General features: G+C 35.8%; 1 pseudogene; it reads right to left on the bottom strand.

The window, feature by feature from the left end:
• Positions 1-11,156: 11,156 nt before the first annotated feature.
• Positions 11,157-11,253, bottom strand: LOC132541067 (U6 spliceosomal RNA; annotated as a pseudogene).
• Between the last annotated feature and the right edge of the window lie 7,008 nt (positions 11,254-18,261).

Genomic DNA, 18,261 nt, shown 5'->3' with positions numbered 1-18,261 from the left:
AAAGGAGATGATTTTGCAAAGAGACTCATATCTGAGGTTCCAAGGCCCAAGTTTTAATCCCCCATATCATTATAACTCAAAGCTGAGCAGTGCTCTGGTAAAAAACAAAATAAAAACAAAAACAAAAACAAAAGAAGGGAAAAAAACCCACAATACTTGGAGCAGTGGAGTTATGCAGATACCAATTTCCATTGATACTTGTGATGGGGGGAAAAAAGCAACAGAACTAGTCCAGCAGATACATGACAGAACTAGTAATGAATGTCAGATTGTTTGTCTCTCAGGGTGATTCAAGTGATAATGTGAGGCTCTGGTGCCATTAGCATTTTAGAACTGGATGGTGTAAGAACCAAGAGTGATAAAAATTCCTATAACCACAGGCCTCTTTTTGTCATTCAGGATTTTCCTTAAGTAATTATTGTTGAAAATGTTGAATCAGATTTAATGAGTTTACCTCCTGATCTCAGTTAATTCATAAGTAACTCTTAACTCCATCTTCTTTAAGTATTTCTGTTTTTCATGCTTATTGCTTATGTGTGAAATATGCTTCTTAAAATTTTTTTATGCTTCACTTTTGTTTTTTTTCCCTTGTTTTTTGCCTAATAGAGAAATTGAGAGAGTGAAAGAGAAAAAGAGACACCTGCAGCACTGCCTCACCACTTTTTTTTTTTTTTTTTACCAGAACACTAATTAGCTGTGGCTTATGGTAGTGTGGGGGATTGAACCTGGGACTTTGGAGCCTCAGGCATGAAAGTCTTTTTGCATAACCATTATGCTATCTACTCCTATCCACTCCCTACTCACCACTGGTTTTTTTAGTGTTTTTAATTAATTTTTTTTCTTAAAATAATTGAGGATTATAGAAAAGTTGAGCAGAATGTATAAAGAGTTCTCAGAAACTGGGAGTTGGTTTACCCCCAGTAGGTTAGGCACTTTGCTAAGCATAGGTCTGAGCTTGAGCTCTGGCATCACATGGGGGTACCACAAATTGCACTGAAGGAATTCTATGGGTGATGGAATAGTGTGGTAGTGTCTCTCTACCCATTTTTTCTCTCTCTTTCTCTCTTTAAAGTAGAAGAATGAGAAAACTACTCCTGGGAGGGCCACTGAGTTCCCAGTACTGCATTAAAAAAATTCTCAAATACTCCTCCCCCATCATAGAGTGATAGTACCTTGTGACATATATATATATATATATATATATATTCAATGAACCAGTAATGAAATATTATTACTGATAAATATATAATTTACACATAGTCTTGTTTCTGTTGTACAATTCTATGAATTTTCCCAAATGCATGATAACATATATTATGGTATATCAAATAGTTTCACTGTCTTAAAATTTCCCATGCTTTATCTATTCTTCCCTCTCTCCATTCCTTTCCCCACCTGTTTCTGCCTACTACCTGTTTTCCTACAGTCCATCTTTTTGCCTTTTCTAATATGTCATGTATTAATAGTTGTAAGTATAAAGTATATAATTTTTCCAGACTGACTTCTTTCACTTATCTGAGGGTCTTACATGTTTTTCACAGCTTAATAGCAAATTTCTTGTCACTGAAAAATCCCTCACCTTTCTATAAACAAGTCTGTAAATCTCCAAGGCTTTGTTCATATTTTTCCTCCAGCTAGAAGAACTTCTTCCACATCTCCAACCTCATAAATACTTACCTGTTCCTCAATAACAAGTTCAGTTCTATATCACTTTTTCTTTCCCCAGCAAAGTGAAGTGAGACAATGGCAGGTGCATGTTCAAAACGGAGAACTGATCAAATGAAAGCACAGTCCTAGATGGGACTTTCTGGCTTTAGAGATCCATGGCATAGCATAAGGTGCTTCATCTGCAAAGAAACAATGAACTCGAAAGGGAGGGAGGGAGGGAGAGAAATGAGTGAATGCTAAAGACAAACATCTATTTCTCAGTATTGTCAAAACCTACCCAGAGGAATAGGAATAGTGTCTTGGTTTGGGTTTGTTTGTTTGTTTTTTTCATTAAGCAGAATGAACCTGATGCTAAAGTTATAGGTATATGCTACTACTGGCAGTGGTTTAAATTCATTCTCTGGCAATCTTAATGGTCTCAGAAAAGATGTCATGGGCATTTACAAAACTAGCCTTTAACATTTTAAATAAAGATACAAAGCTCACTTTCTTTTCTCCTAAAAAAAGAAATCCAAAGTGAGCACTGAGACAACAAGTAATCTATTCATAATCAATCCCTCTCAAGAAGGTGAAAGAAGTGGAAAAATTAGTTTTCAGGAAGGATAATGGAAGGGCAGATTACAAAGAAAATAAAGGTGTCACTGTGTTAAATTTTGTAATGATAAAAATTTGGCGTAACTACAAAAAGAGCAGTAAGTCACAGCTCTATTAATATGAACATGAGCCCCCTTCACCTGACCACTTTGATAATTAAAAAGCAAAATTCTATAACTCTAAAGTTTTAAGTGTAACTTGGAAGTTTTTAGAATCTAATACCATACGAATGTCAGTATTAGCAGATTTTATTAACATTTCCTAAAAATGCTCAATATAGTGTGAACTAAAATTCTGATCTTGTTCTTTTTAATTTTTTAAATATTTATTTATTTCCTTTTTATTGCCCTTGTTGTTTTTATTGTTGTTGTAGTTATTACTGTTGTTATTGTTGTTGTTGATGTCATCGTTGTTGGATAGGACAAAGAGAAATGGAGAAAGGAGGGGAAGACAGAGAGGGGGAGAGAAAGATAGACACCTGCAGACCTGCTTCACTGTTTATGAAGCAACTCCCCTGCAGGTGGGGAGCCAGGGGCTCGAACTGGGATCCTTATGCCGGTCCTTGAGCTTTGCACCACCTGCACTTAACCCGCTGCCCTACCACCTGACTCCCATTCTTTTTAATTTTAACCCATATGTTGTATCAATAAAACACCTGCTAAGTTATACCATCTTCTGGTTTTCTACATTTTTCTATTACTAAGACTATTATCAGATAATAAGGCAACTGAAGAATTTTTAGCATTTATTTTCTGTACTGATATTATTGTAGTTTTCACTCAAAAAGATTTTCATCCAATAATTTCTGATGTAAACCTAATAGTCTGGCCATTGATGATCATTAGTGTCAATCTAAGAAACAATTCTGTTTGGCATTATTTATTAAAAGAAATCAAAATGTGCCATTATGGTCCTAATTACAATGTTTAGTCAGACAACCTTATTTGTCTACAAGAAATAACAATACAGAAAATGTTGGAAGTTCTACATTAGTCATAGGGGAAACATGAACTTTCAGCATGGTGGGATGATGTCCTTAAAGAGAGTAAATTGGTAGAACACTTTGCAGTGGTTGCACCTTCAAATATATGTAGCAGCTTAAATGAGAAAAGAGTCGAAACTAAAGGAAATTACTATTTCTGACAAGGCAATGGAACAGCAGAGAATGGTGACCACATCCATCACCCCCAGCTCAACTCTATAGCATTAAAGGTATTTACTCATAGTTTCAGCTACATTTATCTTGTTTCTTTTTTTAATCTAGCACTTTGCTTTTTCTCCCTGAGCTTAGCAATTAATTTAAAAATATATTTACTCTAGAGCTTATAAGATAGCTCACCTGAAAAGTGAGGCTACTTTTTCATACACATAACCAGGGTTGAGCCACCAAACTGTGCTGTGGTATCTTTCCTTCTCTCTTTATCTCTCCATATCTAAAAAAAAGTTGACTCCAATGTGTGTGTGTGTGTCTGTTAAAATATTCAACATTTACTGTGTCATATGGAAGGTCCATTTCTAGGCTTGTGAGGGTTCTCCACACTGCTTTCCACAGGTGTTAGTCAATTTACATTCCTACCAGCAGTGTAGGTTGTCCCCACAACCTCTCCAGCATTTGTTGCACACATTCTCATAGGAGTGAGGTGGTATCTCATTGTTGTCTTTATTTGCATTTCTCTGATAATCAGTGACCTGGAACAATTTTTCATATGTTTGTTGGCCTTTTGGATCTCTCCTTTGGTGAGTATTCTGTTCATATCCTCTGCCCATTTTTGGATGGAGTCATTTATTTTTTATTGCTAAGTTTTGGTGAGTTCTTTATATATTTTGGTTATTAGCTTCTTGTCTGATGCATGGTATGTAAAGATCTTCTCCCATTCTGTGAGGGTCCTCTTTCTTTGGGTGATGGTTTCTTTTGCTATGCAGAAGCTTTCCAATTTGATGTAGTCACATTGATTTGTTTTTGATCTAATCTTCCTTGCAATTGGGTTTGTATCATCAAAGAGATCCTTGAGGTTTAGATGGGAAAGTGTTCCACCAATATTTTCCTCTAAATATCTGATAACATTTAGATCCTTCATCCATTTGGAGTTGACTTTTGTTTCTGATGAGATAATGTGGTTCAGTTTCATTTTTCTGCATGTTTCAACCCAGTTTTCCCAGCACCATTTATTGAAGAGACTCTCCTTCCTCCATTTAACAATGTGGGCTCCTTTATCAAAGATAAGATGTTCATAGGTGTGGGGGTAAAATATTCACTACTTAATATATATTCTAAAATATTCACCATGTTAATATTTTAGAGTAGGGGTATTTCAAAATATTTAGTATTGGTCAACTCACAGAAATGGAAAGTTAATAAAATATCTCTTTAAGAGGCCAGAAGGAGATGTACCTAGTAAGGAGCATGTTACCACACTCAAAGGCCTGGATTCAAGGCCCCCAACTTCCCACTTATAAGGGCTAAGTGAAGTAGTACAGCAAGTATCTCTACCTCTCTGGCCCCATTCCCTATTTCTATGTCTCTACAAAAATAAATAATATAAATTAAAAAATTGTAATAAAAATAAGACTTTATAATTAAGTTGAACATAAATAGTACTTGTCTGCATATATATATATGTATATATGTATATATATGACATTGTAATGAATTTCTTTATGCATGTCTCTTTAAGAAGTCACATGAAAATTTCACTGAGATCATAAGCTCAGTCCTAGCATTATGCATACTTATATCAGTAGATTCACAGTTTTATTGCCAAACCACCTACAACAGCAATTTCAAAGAGTTCCAATACTCCACATCCCTACCAACATTCATATTGTCTACCTTTCTAATGCTTTATAATTTAGTATGGATGGGGGTAATCCCTCATTATTTGTACTCATAAGATATTCTCATATATTTTTGCCCATTTTTTCTACCAGAATTCTTGTCTTTTTATTAATTTACAGGATTTTTTGCTTTATATGTGTTTGCTTTATATGTGGCATGTCATTGTTGTCTTTATTTGCACTTCTGGGACAATCAAAGACTTGGAGCATTTTTTCATGCATTTCTTGGCCTTTTGAATCTCTTCTGTGGTGAATATTCTGTCCATGTTCTCTCCCATTTTTGGAGGGGGTTATTTGTTTTCTTGTTGTTGAGTTTGGCAAGCTCTTTATTTATTCTGGTAATTACCCTCTTGTCTGATGTATGGCATGTAAAGATTTTCTTTTGCTGTGCAAAAGCTTTTTAATTTGATGTAGTACCATAGGTTTATGCTTGCCTTAGTCTTCTTTGTAATTGGATTCGTTTCATTGAAGATGTCTTTAAAATTTATGCAGAAAAGAGTTCTGCCAATATTTCCTTCTAAGCATCTGATAGTTTCTGCTAACATCCAAATCCTTGATCCACTTGAAATTTACTTTTGTATTTGGTGAAATATAGTGGTTCAGTTTCATTCTTCTACATGTTTCAACCCATTTTTTCCAATACCATTTTTTGAAGAGACTTTGATTTCCCATTTAATAGTCTGGGCACCTTTGTCAAAGATTACATATCCATAGATGTAGGGGCTTACTTCTAGGCCCTCAATTCTATTTCACTGGCCAGTGTCTCTATTCATGTCCCAGTACCAAGCAGTTTTGATGACAATGGCCCTATAATACACTTTGATATCTGGAAGTGTGATGCCTCCAGTTCTGTTCTTTCTTCTCAAGATTGTTTGGCAATTCTAGGTCTTTTCTGGTTCCAGATAAACATTTGTAGCATTTGTCCTATTCTCCAAAAAAATGTGTTTGGGATCCTGATGGGGATAGCATTAAATTTGTATATGGCTCTGGATAGTATATTCATTTTGATGATGTTAATTCTTCCAACCTATGAACATGGAATATCTTTCCACTTCTTTGGGTCTTTTTCAATTTCCTTGAGTAGTGACTCATAATTTTCAGTATACAAGTCTTTCACTTATTTGGTTAGGTTTTATTCATATATATATATATATATATATATTTGCTATAGAAAAAGGAATTGATTTCTGGATTTCAACTTCTTCTAACTTAGTGTTTGCATAGAAGAATGCCACTGACTTTTGAATGTTAATTATGTATCCTGACACCTTACTGTATTGCCTGACAATTTCCAAAAGCTTCTTGGATTCCTTAGGTTTTTCTATGTATACTATCAGGTCATCTACAAGTATGACTGTGTTGCTGTTAATATATTGCTGTAGCTCTTCCAGTCGATGTTTGATGTATTTAGATGACTTCTCATTGGGTGCATAGATGTTAATAATTGTTAAGTCCTTTTGACTGACTGATCCTATGAGCATTAAGTAATATCCATCACTATCTTGTTTAATTATTGACTTTAAAGTCTATCATGTCAGATATGAGAATAGCTGTTCCTGACAATTTTTCTGGGCTACTGGCTTGCATGATAGTTCTCTATTTTTTCACTTTGAGTCTGTTTTTGTCTTAATGGGTTAGGTTGGTTTCCTGTAGACAGCATATTGTTGGGTTGTGTTTTCTGATCCATCTTCCTACTCTGTGCCTTTTAATAGGTGAATCCAGGTCATTGACATTTATTGATATCAAAGATTGAAGAAATTTTAACACCATTCTTGTAGATCTTTAGAGTGTTTTGATATATGGCCTATTTATGGTGGTCTGACTGTTTATAGGAGACCTTTCATAACTTCTTTCAGGGCAGGCTTGGTGATAGTTGATTCTTTCAACTGTTACTTGTCTGAGAAGGTTTTTATGCCTCCATCTAGTCTGAATGACTTTCTAGCAGGATACAGTATTCTTGGTTGAAAGCCTTTCTCATTGAGCACTCGAGAGATATCTTGCCATTCTCTTCTGGCCTGCAATGTGTGTGTGGAGAATTCAGCTGCTAATCTTATGGGTTTTCCTCTATAGGTGACTTTTTCTCTTGCAGCCTTCAGGATCCTTTCTTTGTCCTTATTCCTTTCCATCCTAAATATGATTTATATTGGTGTCTTTAAGTCTGGGTTAATTCTGTTTGGGACCCTCTGGGCTTCCTGAAGTTTTATGTCTTTGATGTTGTCTAGACTAGAGAAGTTCTCAGCTATTATATCCTGAAGAATGCTTTCTTCCCCTTCCTCTCTTCCTCTGGTAAGCTAATAATGCATATATTATTTCTTTTCAAGTTATCCCATAGGTCTATTGTTGTTTTCAGTATCTCTTAATTTCTTTTTGAGATCTACTTCTTTTTTAGTTATCTCTAATTCTTCCTCAATCTTGCTAATTCTGTCTTCAGCCTCATTTATTCTATTCTCTCCCCCCTCTGTTGTTTTCTAGAGTTCATCTATTTTGTTACCCTGTTCTGATACTGTTTCAGCTTGTTCATCTAGCTCAGCTATTTCAGCTTTCAGCTGTCTAATAACCTTGAGATAGTATTTTCTTCCAGTCTCATTTGTTGTTTCTACATTTCTGATGACAATTCTTTCAAACTCTTTACTCACTCTTGTTATTATTTCCTTAACTAGTGTTTGGATGCTGACCTCATTATTTTGTGCTTCAACCTTTGGGAGGGGGGCTTTTAGCTGGACTCTTGTCTAGGTTCATTTCTCCAATATTTCTTCTTGTTGGTTTAACCATTTTATATAGTATGTTATGAGGTCCCTCTCTCAGTACTTTTCAAATTACTGATCACTCTTGCCTGGATTAACCTGTGTCTAAGTAATGTAATTTTAAAAGTTCATAGTTGTGGAAGTTGACAGTTGTTTCAACAGTATTTAATCCCTGAGTTGGAGCTCAGTGGCTTAAAAGCCTCTTTTGTTCTTTTTCTTCCCTTTAGGCTATGGAAGACTAAGGGCCTTTAAACTATAAGTATGCTTCTTAGCTTTATCACTGACTCCGGTGATTTTGTGGGTTCTTGAAGTCATTCTAGTCCTGTCTTGTTGCAGTCCCAGGTGGTCTTCTTTGGTATTACTAGTTGACCCGGGAGAGGAGAGGAGAGAAACACAGCTAGTTTCTAAAGCTCTGCCTCCAGAAGTCTCTGTAGAAGCTTTTCAATTTGATAAAGTCCCAATGGTTTATTTTTGTTTCAGTCTTCCTTACAACTGTATCATTGAAGATGTCTATAAAATTTAAGTGGGAAAGAATTCATTCAATTTTTTTTTCTAAGTATTTGATAGTTTCTGGCCCAACATCCAAGTTCTTGATCAACTAGGAGTTTACTTTTGTGAGTGGTGAAATGTAATGGTTCAGTTTCATTCTTCTGCACATTTTAACCCAATTAATAGTTTGGGCCCCTTTGTCAAAAAATACATGTCCAGATGTATAGGGGCCTGTTTCTGGGCTTTCAGTTCTGTTCCACTGGTCTGGTCAGTGTGCCTATTATTGTTCCTGTATCAGCCAGTTTTGTTTACAATGGCCCTGTAATGTAGTTTGAGATCTGGGAGTGTGATTCCTCCAGGTCAGTTCTTTTTTCTTAAGATGTTTTGTTGATTCTAGATATGTTTTCTAGTTCCAGATAAATGTTTGTAGCTTTTATTCTATACTGTTTTAAAAAATGGTGTAACCTTGATAGGGATTGCATTAAATTTGTATATGGCTTTAGGTGGTCATTTTAATTATATTAATTCTTCCAGTCTATGAATATGAAATCTTTCTACTTCCTTTTTGTATTTCCTTGTATAGTGACTCATAATGTTCAGTATATACATTCTTCACTCCTTTTGTTAGGTTTATTCCTAGATATTTTATTGTTTTTGCTGCTATAGTGAATGGTACTGATTTCTGGATTTCTTCTTCTGACTTAGTATTTGCATAATGGAACACCACTGACTTTAGTATGTTAGTTTTATAACCTGACACCTTACTATATTGCCTGATAATTTCCAGGAACTTTCTGTTGAATTCTTTAGGTTTTTTTATGTATAGTAGCATATCACCTGCAAATAGTGACAGTTTGACTTCTTCTCTTCCAGTCTGTATCCCTTTAGTTCTTTGCTCTCATCTTATTGTTATGGCAAGAACTTCTGATACTATATTGAACAGTAATAATGATAGTAGACAGCTCTGTCTAGTACCTGATCTGAGGGGGAGTGCTTTCAGTTTCTCACCACTGAGTATGATGTTGGCTGAAGGTCTGTTTTATATGGACTCTACTACGATAAGGAATTTTCCAGCTATTTTCATTTTCTGTAGTGTTGTGATCATGAGAGAATGTTGGGGTTTTTTTTCCCAAAAGCTTTCTCTTCATCTACTGGGATAACCATGTGATTTTGGTTTTTCTTTTACTGATGTGGTAGATGACATTGATTTATTAAACCACTTGGTCATGATGTACAAACTTTTTAATATACTGCTATATCTGGTTGGCTAGAATTTTGTTCAATATTTTAGCATCTATGTTTACCAGAGATGTTGGTCTACTGTTTTGGGGTGTTCTTTTTTGTTTGTTTGTTTGTTTGTTTTTGCTGTGTCCCTATCTGCTTTTGGTATCAGAGTGATGTTGGCTTCTGAGAAGGCGGAGGGAGTATTCCTGTGTCTTAAATATTTTGGAAGAGCTTAAAATGTATAGGTATTAACTCTTCCTAGAAAGTTTTGTAGAATTTATCTGGCACAGTACTTTTATTGTTGGGAAATTGTTACAATTTTTTTTGGCTGTGATTGGCCTGTTTATGTTTTCTAGTTCCTATTGGTTCAATTTTGGAATGTTTGTGTTTTAAGGAACTCTTCCATTTCTTCCAGATTCTCTGGTTTGGTGGCATATAGTTGTTAATAGAAGCTTCTCATGATACTTTGGATTTCTCTGGTGTCTATTATGATATCTCCTCTTTCATTTACAATCCTATATATTTGAGTCTCTCCCTTTTCTTTAGTGAGTATGGCCAAGGGTTTGTCACTTTTATTTACCTATTTGAAGAACCAACATTTATCTTTATTGATCTTCTGTATAGATCACTTATTTTCAGTGTTATTTATTTCTGACCTAATTTTAGTAATTTCAGTTCTCTTTGTTGCTTTAGGGTTCCTTTGTTCTTTTAAGTTCTTAAGGTGGTTTTTTATTTGTTTATTGTTATTTTAAGTTCTTAAGTTAGGTTGTTTATTTGAGCTTTTTCCTATTTCCTAATGTGCCCTGCATGACTATGAATGTCCCTCTTTGTACTGCTCACTTTATCCAAAATATTTTGATAGTTTGTGTTTTTGTTTCTATGTGACTCTAAGAAAAATTTAATTTCTTCCTTAATTTCCTCTTTGACCCAGTAGTTGCTAAGTAGTGTACTGTTGAGTGTTCATATTTTGGGACTTTTGCTAATTTTATTTTTTTCTTAATTTCTTTATTGGGGAATGCTAATTTTCTGTTTATTATTAAGTATTAGTTTAATTCCTATGTGGTCTGAGAAAATGCTTGGGATGATTTTAATGTTCTTAAATTTGCTGACACTGTCTTTGTGGCCTATCACATGGTCTATCTTTGAGAATGACCCATGTAGAATCAAAAACAATGTATATTCCAGTTTCTTCGAGTGAAGGACTTTAAAAATATCCAGTAGGACTTTTAAAATATGACAGAATGATGCTCTGATTCTCTCCCTCTCTCTCCTCATTAATTATATATATCCAGTAGGGGGGATGAGTGATGGTGCGATGGTGCACCTGGTCGAGCGCACATGTTACAGTGCATAAGAGCAGGGTTTGAGGCCCTGGTCCCCATCTGCAGGTGGACAACTTCACAAGTGGTGAGCAGGGCTGCAGGTCTTTCTGTCACTCTCCCTCTCTATCTCCCCCTTCCCTCCTGATTTCTGGCTGTCTCTATCCAATAAAAAAAACAAATAAAGATAATAAAAAATATCCAGTAGATCTAGTCTATCTATTTATTTATTTGATTATCTTGTTTCTTTAATGACTCTCTGCCTAGATGATCTGTCAATTTGAAAAATGTGGAATGCTTCACGAATTTACATGGCATCCTGCACAGCGACCATGCTAATCTGTATCATTCTAATTTTAGTATATGTACTGCCAAAGCAAGCATGATTTCTTTAATCACCTGTTCAACTTCATATTGGTAAGCACATCATAGAATTTCCGCTCTTAAAAACTCTAGATAATCTCTGTCAACAGTTACATTGTATAAAAAACTGTGTGATTCCTAAGCACTGGGACAGAAAATGCAAAATACAAAGGCCTCTCTTACTAACTAGATGATTTTGTCTTTAAACTTAATATTGCAATTTACTTTCTGGTTTTTTCATAAGAATAAAATAAATGAACTTAGTAAGTCCATACTTGGACTCAGTTCAATCCATTTATTCTGGCTCTAATTTCTCCAGTCCATTCACTCACTTGAATTCACTCATTTATCTTTTTAGTGAAAGCCTGTATGTCCCACCTATCTTCACTCAAAGTTAAAGATGTTGCTTCCCAGTGCCTTTAGAAAATTGAAACAGGGGGAGTCAGGCAGTAGCACAGTGGATTAAGAGCACATGGTGCAAAGCGCAAGGACCAGCATAAGGATCCCAGTTCGAGCCCCCAGCTCCCATCTGCAGGGGAGTCGCCTCACAGGCGGTGAAGCAGGTCTGCAGGTGTCTGTCTTTCTCTCCCCCTCTGTCTTCCCCTCCTCTCTCCATTTCTCTCTGTCCTATCCAACGACAACATCAACAACAACAATAATAACTACAAAAATAAAACAATAAGGACAACAAAAGGGAATAAATAAATATTAAAAAAAGAAAAAGAAAATTGAAGCAGGGATGAAGGAGGTAACTCAGCAGATAAAGCACATTCCATATGTGAAAACTTACATGTGTCCTCCTGAACCATGTGAGATCAAGACAAGTAGAGCACCAAGGTAGTGGGGTGGGGCTTTGCCTCACTCTCTCTATCTCAGACATAAAACAAAATAAATTGAGTTGAGGAGATTGTTCAGTGGGATCATGTATATGCAACCCTTGGGTCAATGAGTGGCACCACATTAAAAAGAATAAAACAAGTAGTAGCAAACTTCCATATACTCCTATAGTTACAAAGCCATATATCAATCAGCATAGTCCCTGCATACTAGGCCTTCCTGTGGCTATATGGACTATCTATGTTCATAACAAAAGTCAAGTCTCTGTTCCCATTTTCTCAAGTCTATGACACCTCTGTTTTTTTCTACATCATCAACTTTTCCATTGCTGCTCGGTCAGTCTAATCAACATACACAATGCTGTTGTCTTACAAATCTTTGAAAATAGTAACCACAATAAAAAACACATTTATGACAACAAAACTTATATAACACTACCAAAATCCTCCATTCTTACATGAGACTGTCTTGGTATCAGTGCAATCACAATATGTATATTATTCTACAATTCTGTCTTCAACTTTAAAATCAGCCCTTGAAATGCCACATAGCACTTTATATGATCTTTCTCATTTCATTTATTTTAAACACTTCACTGTATTCTACAATATAGACATATAATACTTGATAAGAGTACTCAGATTACAGATTTTCACCACCACAATTTTCCGAAGCCTCTTTATGCATGGATATGCATTGTTATGATAAGTATCTTAAAATGGAATTGTTGGGTGAAGACATATGCATATTTCTAAAAAAAATAGTCTCCATAAGGTTAATGCCAGTTTATATATCTCCCCATTTCTACACATCCTCTCCATCACTGAATATTAGTAATCTTTAAGTTTTGCCAACCAAAAAAGCAACTATATCAATTCCCAATTAATTGAAGTTTCATCATATAACAAATATATGTAGTATACCTTTTATCTTTTGTTTATTTTAAAGCCTTATAAGACAAGTATCTTTTTTTTTTTTACTCATTTTGGAGTTTCTGCTAGTTATTCTTACTTGTTTATGTTTCCATGTATTCTTGAGAATAAGATCATCAAATACTCAAAAATCCCACTGGGAGGTAGAGGGATATCATTTATAGAGTGATTAAGAGAAAACTGGTAGTCAAAGATGTTGAAACTCTTGTCTAAAGTAGCTTGTGCCCTTCTGTTCATCTTCTATTTTGCCTCTTTCAAAAACATTTTCCAATTTTATATTGATCCTTCATGTCTCTTGCTATTTTAAGTGCCACATTTTCTTCCATTATGCCATCTAGTGAGCCATATGCATCAAAATATGGCTGTTTATTAATTTAATAACAGCCAGTAGGTTGAATTCTATTATTAGTTGTGAAACATTTTAGCAGTCATTCATGGATTTTCAAGAAAAAAAATGTACTAACAACATATAGTAATAATTTATACTTCTATTTTATTTTCATACTTATTGTTTCTTTTGGTGTTTGACAGTACATCCCGAATAACTAGGAATTAGTGGGTATAGGAATGTTTCTAGTTGACACAAGTCTTTGTTTTTAGTGCCCAATATCTAAAATTCTAAGTTCAGAGAATTACCAGCTTTATGATTCTTGACATACAAAGATAATTTCATCTAAAGAAGGTTGATGTGGAAACCAGGGAGGTGTCTCAACAGTAAAGCACCTACCTTGAAAGCTTGAGGCCCTGGGTTCAATCCAGTGTGGTGGAGGCTGAACTCAAACCTGGGTTGTGAACATGATAAAGCAGCTACACTATCCAGGTGAGCTATCTTGGCAGCCCAACTTTACATTTCTTGAAGCAGTTTTGGGTACATTCAATTACTATGGTAATTTTTTTCACTTTAGTTAAATTCTATAATTTATTGGCATGAATTTTCACATAGCATTCTTTATAGGTAGGTCAGCAGAGATATAATTAGACACTTTATTTTTTAGTAGTTTTACTCTCAACAAAATTGAAAGGAAGGTACAAAGATTTCCCATATACTAATACTTCCTGTCTGCTACACGCAACACATAGTCCCTCTCCCCCTCCATCAACAACTCTCATCAAAGTGGTTCATTTTGTTATAAATAAATTTCCATTATTTGATAAACTTCCATTAACACATCATAATCATCCAAAATCCATATGTTACATTAGCACTCACTCTTGGTGGTGTACATTCCATGGGTTTAGGAAAACTTTTAAGGACATGTACCCATAGTAGTATCATACAGAATATTTCACTGCCCTAAGAAACATTCTCTTTCTTATTTTTCTTCTTCTCCTCTGCCTTCTTCCCTTTTCCCATCTTCTTTCTCCTTCTTTTTTATCATCACTAAGATTTCATCACTCTTCTTTCTTTTTTATTATTTTTAATTTTTATTTATAAAATGGAAATGTTAACAAAGCTATAGGATAAGAGGGGTACAATTCCACACATTCCCACCCCCAGAACTCCATGTCCACTCCCCTCCCTTGATAGCTTCCCTGTTTTTTATTCCTCTGGGAGTACCAACCCAGGATCATTATGGGGTACAGAAGGCCTTAACCAACTTTTTCAGGTAGACAGAGATGGAGAGAAGGCATACATAGCATGGAAGTTCCCTCCAGCATCATGGTACTCCCATGCATGGCACAGTAGGCACCTATCCAGGTAAGCTGTCTCAAAGACCCCATCTCTTTTTTAATCTTACTTAAGACATTCTCTTTTTTTATTTCTAATATTGTCTGTTTTCACTTTTTTTTTTTTTTTTTTTTTTTGCTTAGAGAGATCAGCAGCTTTTGTGCTACAAGGCAGATAAATCTACCCTACCAAGCTGATAGAAAGCCTACCTGATAACAGGGTTTGTCACTGTGATTCCACTTCCATCCCTGACTGTGCATTTCTTCATACAAAGCATGGGAACTCATGTACCCACCCTAGCATTGTTGACTTTGTTTCTAGATAGTTGCATTTAGTTTGAAGAAATGTGCTTTGCCATTTTCCTTGTAATTTTCCAGCCATGGTAATTCACTTAGCATCTCCCTGCATTCCTACTAACATTCCACTGCATTTGTCAGTGGGTTTTTTTTTTTTTCTATTCTGTGATTCACACAAGGATATTATAGATGTGTCTCTCAGTTTTATCACAATGGTTTCATGTTTCTGGGGTTTTTTTCTGACTTTTAGACTTTTGGGGAGGGTTGTTTGTTTTTTGAGAATTCCCAGTAATAGATTTAGAAAAATATATTTAGCCCTTCTAAAATAATACTAGGTAATTGTAATACTCAACTTGGCAGGATTTGACTAGGATACATTGAATGTATAATATGTTGGGAATAATTATCATTTCAAAATGGTAACTTTTCCAGTTCAGGAACATAGTATTCTAGTTCAGGAACAAGGCTAGGGAGGTGACTTAGCAAGTAGAGTACAGAGAGCTCAGGTTTTAAGAATGCACATACTGGGAGTCAGGTGGTGGCACAGCACGTCAAGCATACATGGCACAAAGCACAAGGACCAGCATAAGGATCCAGATCAAGTCCCTAGTTCCCCACCTGCAGGAGAGTCCTTTGCAAGTGGTGAAGCAGGTCTGCAGGTGTCTATCTTCCTCTCCTCCTCTCTGTCTCCCCTCCTATCTCCATTTCTCTCTGTCCTATCCAACAACAACAAAATAAAAAACAAGGGCAACAAAATGAAATAAATAAATATTTCTTTAAAAAAATGCACATGCTGGAGCACAGCTGTGTTCTGACCTCTTTCTCTCTCTCTTTCCCAATAAACAAATATTTTTTTCAGAAAGACTATAAAAGAGAATATGGTACTTCTCATCATTTATTTAGGTTTTCTTTTTCAATGATATTTTATTGCATTGCTTTTGCTTTCAGGGTTTTGTTTGTTTGTTTGTTTTAATATTTATTTATTTATTCCCTTTTGTTGCCCTTGTTGTTTTATTGTTGTAGTTATTATTGTTGTTATTGATGTTGTTGTTGGATAGGACAGAGAGAAAAATGGAAAGGGGGTAAGACAGGAGAGAGATAGACACCTGCAGACGTGCTTCACCGCCTGTGAAGTGACTCCTCTACAGATGGGGAGCAGGGGCTTGATGTTTTTTTTAAAGAGAGAGCCTACCTTATCTGACCCATCTTGGACAGAGCTAGAAGGAATTATGTTAAGTCAGCTAAGTCAGAAAAAGATGAGTATGAGATGTCCCCACTCATCAACAGAAGTTGAGAAAGAGAACAGAAAGGGAAACTAAAAGCAGGACCTGATTAAATCGAGAGCAGGGCACCAATATAAAAACACTGTGGTGAAGGGGAGGGTGGACACTGGGCTTCCCAGCATGGCAGAGGGTGGGGGGGGGCAGGGGTGGGTGGGGGGGATGGGACACAGTCTTTTGGTGGTGGGAGTGGTGTTTATGTACAATCCTATTAAAGTGTAAACATTATATAAACCACTATTTAATTAATATGAGAGGTGAAAAACTGATGATATGTCTAGAACGTCTTAAAACACAGACTGAGTCTTTTTAATACATAGGCTATCTTTGATATGTTCTTTCCCAAAAGCCTAGACCAGGGAGAACAGAAGCAACTGACAGCACAGCTATATACAAGATGCTGGGTACTATACCCCAAACCCTATCAAAGGGACTTTCCAAAGTTAACCCTATCACCAAATAATGTGATGATAACAATAACTATCCATTGTCTTCTTGAACCCTAAGACAACAGGAATCTCACATTTCCACTATAGAGCCTATCTTTCCCCCAGTCCTGGAACCTTAGGGTGGGGCCCACTTTTCTGCATGCTGCTCTCAATTCAAATCAAATAACATTGCATCCGCGGGTTGCAACCTAATCAACATAACGAGAGCCACCCAGCATGCTGCACTTCAGACTGTGACCAGAGACTTCAGATGTGGAATGACAACCCTTCAGCTTCATCACTCGGGTGAGACCTTTTCTTTCATAGTATTCTCTAATTCCATTCCAGGTGGTCCACTCCCCAATAAAGTCCCCAAACCTAGATATAGTCCAGGTCTATCTCTTGCTTTTGAATAGAAGAATTAACATCACCAAAATGATCACTCTACCTAGAGCCATATATAGATTTAATGCCATCCCCATCAAGGTACCATCAGATTTCTTTAAACAGATAGAATGAAAGCTACAAAACTGTATCCAGAAACATAAATTCCCTAGGATTGCCAAAGCAATCTTGAGAAAGAAAAAAAAAAAAAAAAAAAGCAAGAGTAGAGGCATCCCACTATCCCACTTCCCAACAGAGCTAGTATAATCAAAACTTCTTGGTCCTGGAACTAAAATAGAGACAGAGACCAGTGGAATAGACTCAAAAGCCCAGAAATAAGCCCCTATACCTATGGACAACTAATGTTTGGCAAGTTGGCCCAAATCATTAAATTTAGAAAGGAGAGTCTCTTCAACACATGGTATTGGGGAAATTAGATGGAAACATACAAAAAAAATTAAATTGGATTACCACGTCACCATGCACAAAAGACAACTCCAAGTGGGTCAAAGTCATGAGCATTATACCAGAAACCACCAATTGCATAGAGAAAAAACATTGACAGAACAAAGTCTTCAAAGATTCAAATACAACAGCAAAGAAAACAAAAATAAATCAGTAGAACTACATCAAACTGAAAACTTTCAGCACAGCAAAGGATACCATCACCCAAATAGACACTCTACAATCTGGGAAAATATCTTTATACAACATACTTCAGAAAAAGGACTAATAACCAAAATACATAAAAAGCTCAGTAAACTCTTTGCCAAAAAAACCAAACAACCCAATTAGAAAATGGGTTGACACAGAAACTTCACTGAGGAAGAGATCCAGAGAGTCAACAGACACATGAGAAAGTGCTCAAAGTTGCTCATAGGGAAATGCAAATAAAGACAACAATGAGATACCACTTTACTTGTAAGAATGACACACATTAGAAAGAACTGTAACAGAATGTAAATTGGTCCAACTCTTGTGGAAAACAGTCTGAGGATTTCTCAGAACACTAGAAATGAGTTTACCCTATGACTCAGCAATGTCTCTCCTAGGGGTTTGCCAAAAAGAAACAAAAGCACCTATTAGAAGAGATTTATGTATCAGAAGACATCTATGTATGTTAATAGCAGCACAGTTTGTAATAGCCAAAACCTGTAAGCAGCCCAGATGTCCAACAACAGATGAGTGGATTTTAAAAA

Source organism: Erinaceus europaeus, chromosome 10, assembly GCF_950295315.1.
Source record: "Erinaceus europaeus chromosome 10, mEriEur2.1, whole genome shotgun sequence".
Taxonomy (NCBI): domain Eukaryota; kingdom Metazoa; phylum Chordata; class Mammalia; order Eulipotyphla; family Erinaceidae; genus Erinaceus; species Erinaceus europaeus.
Note: the sequence above shows the minus strand (reverse complement) of the source record. Positions and strands in the feature narration are given on the sequence as shown.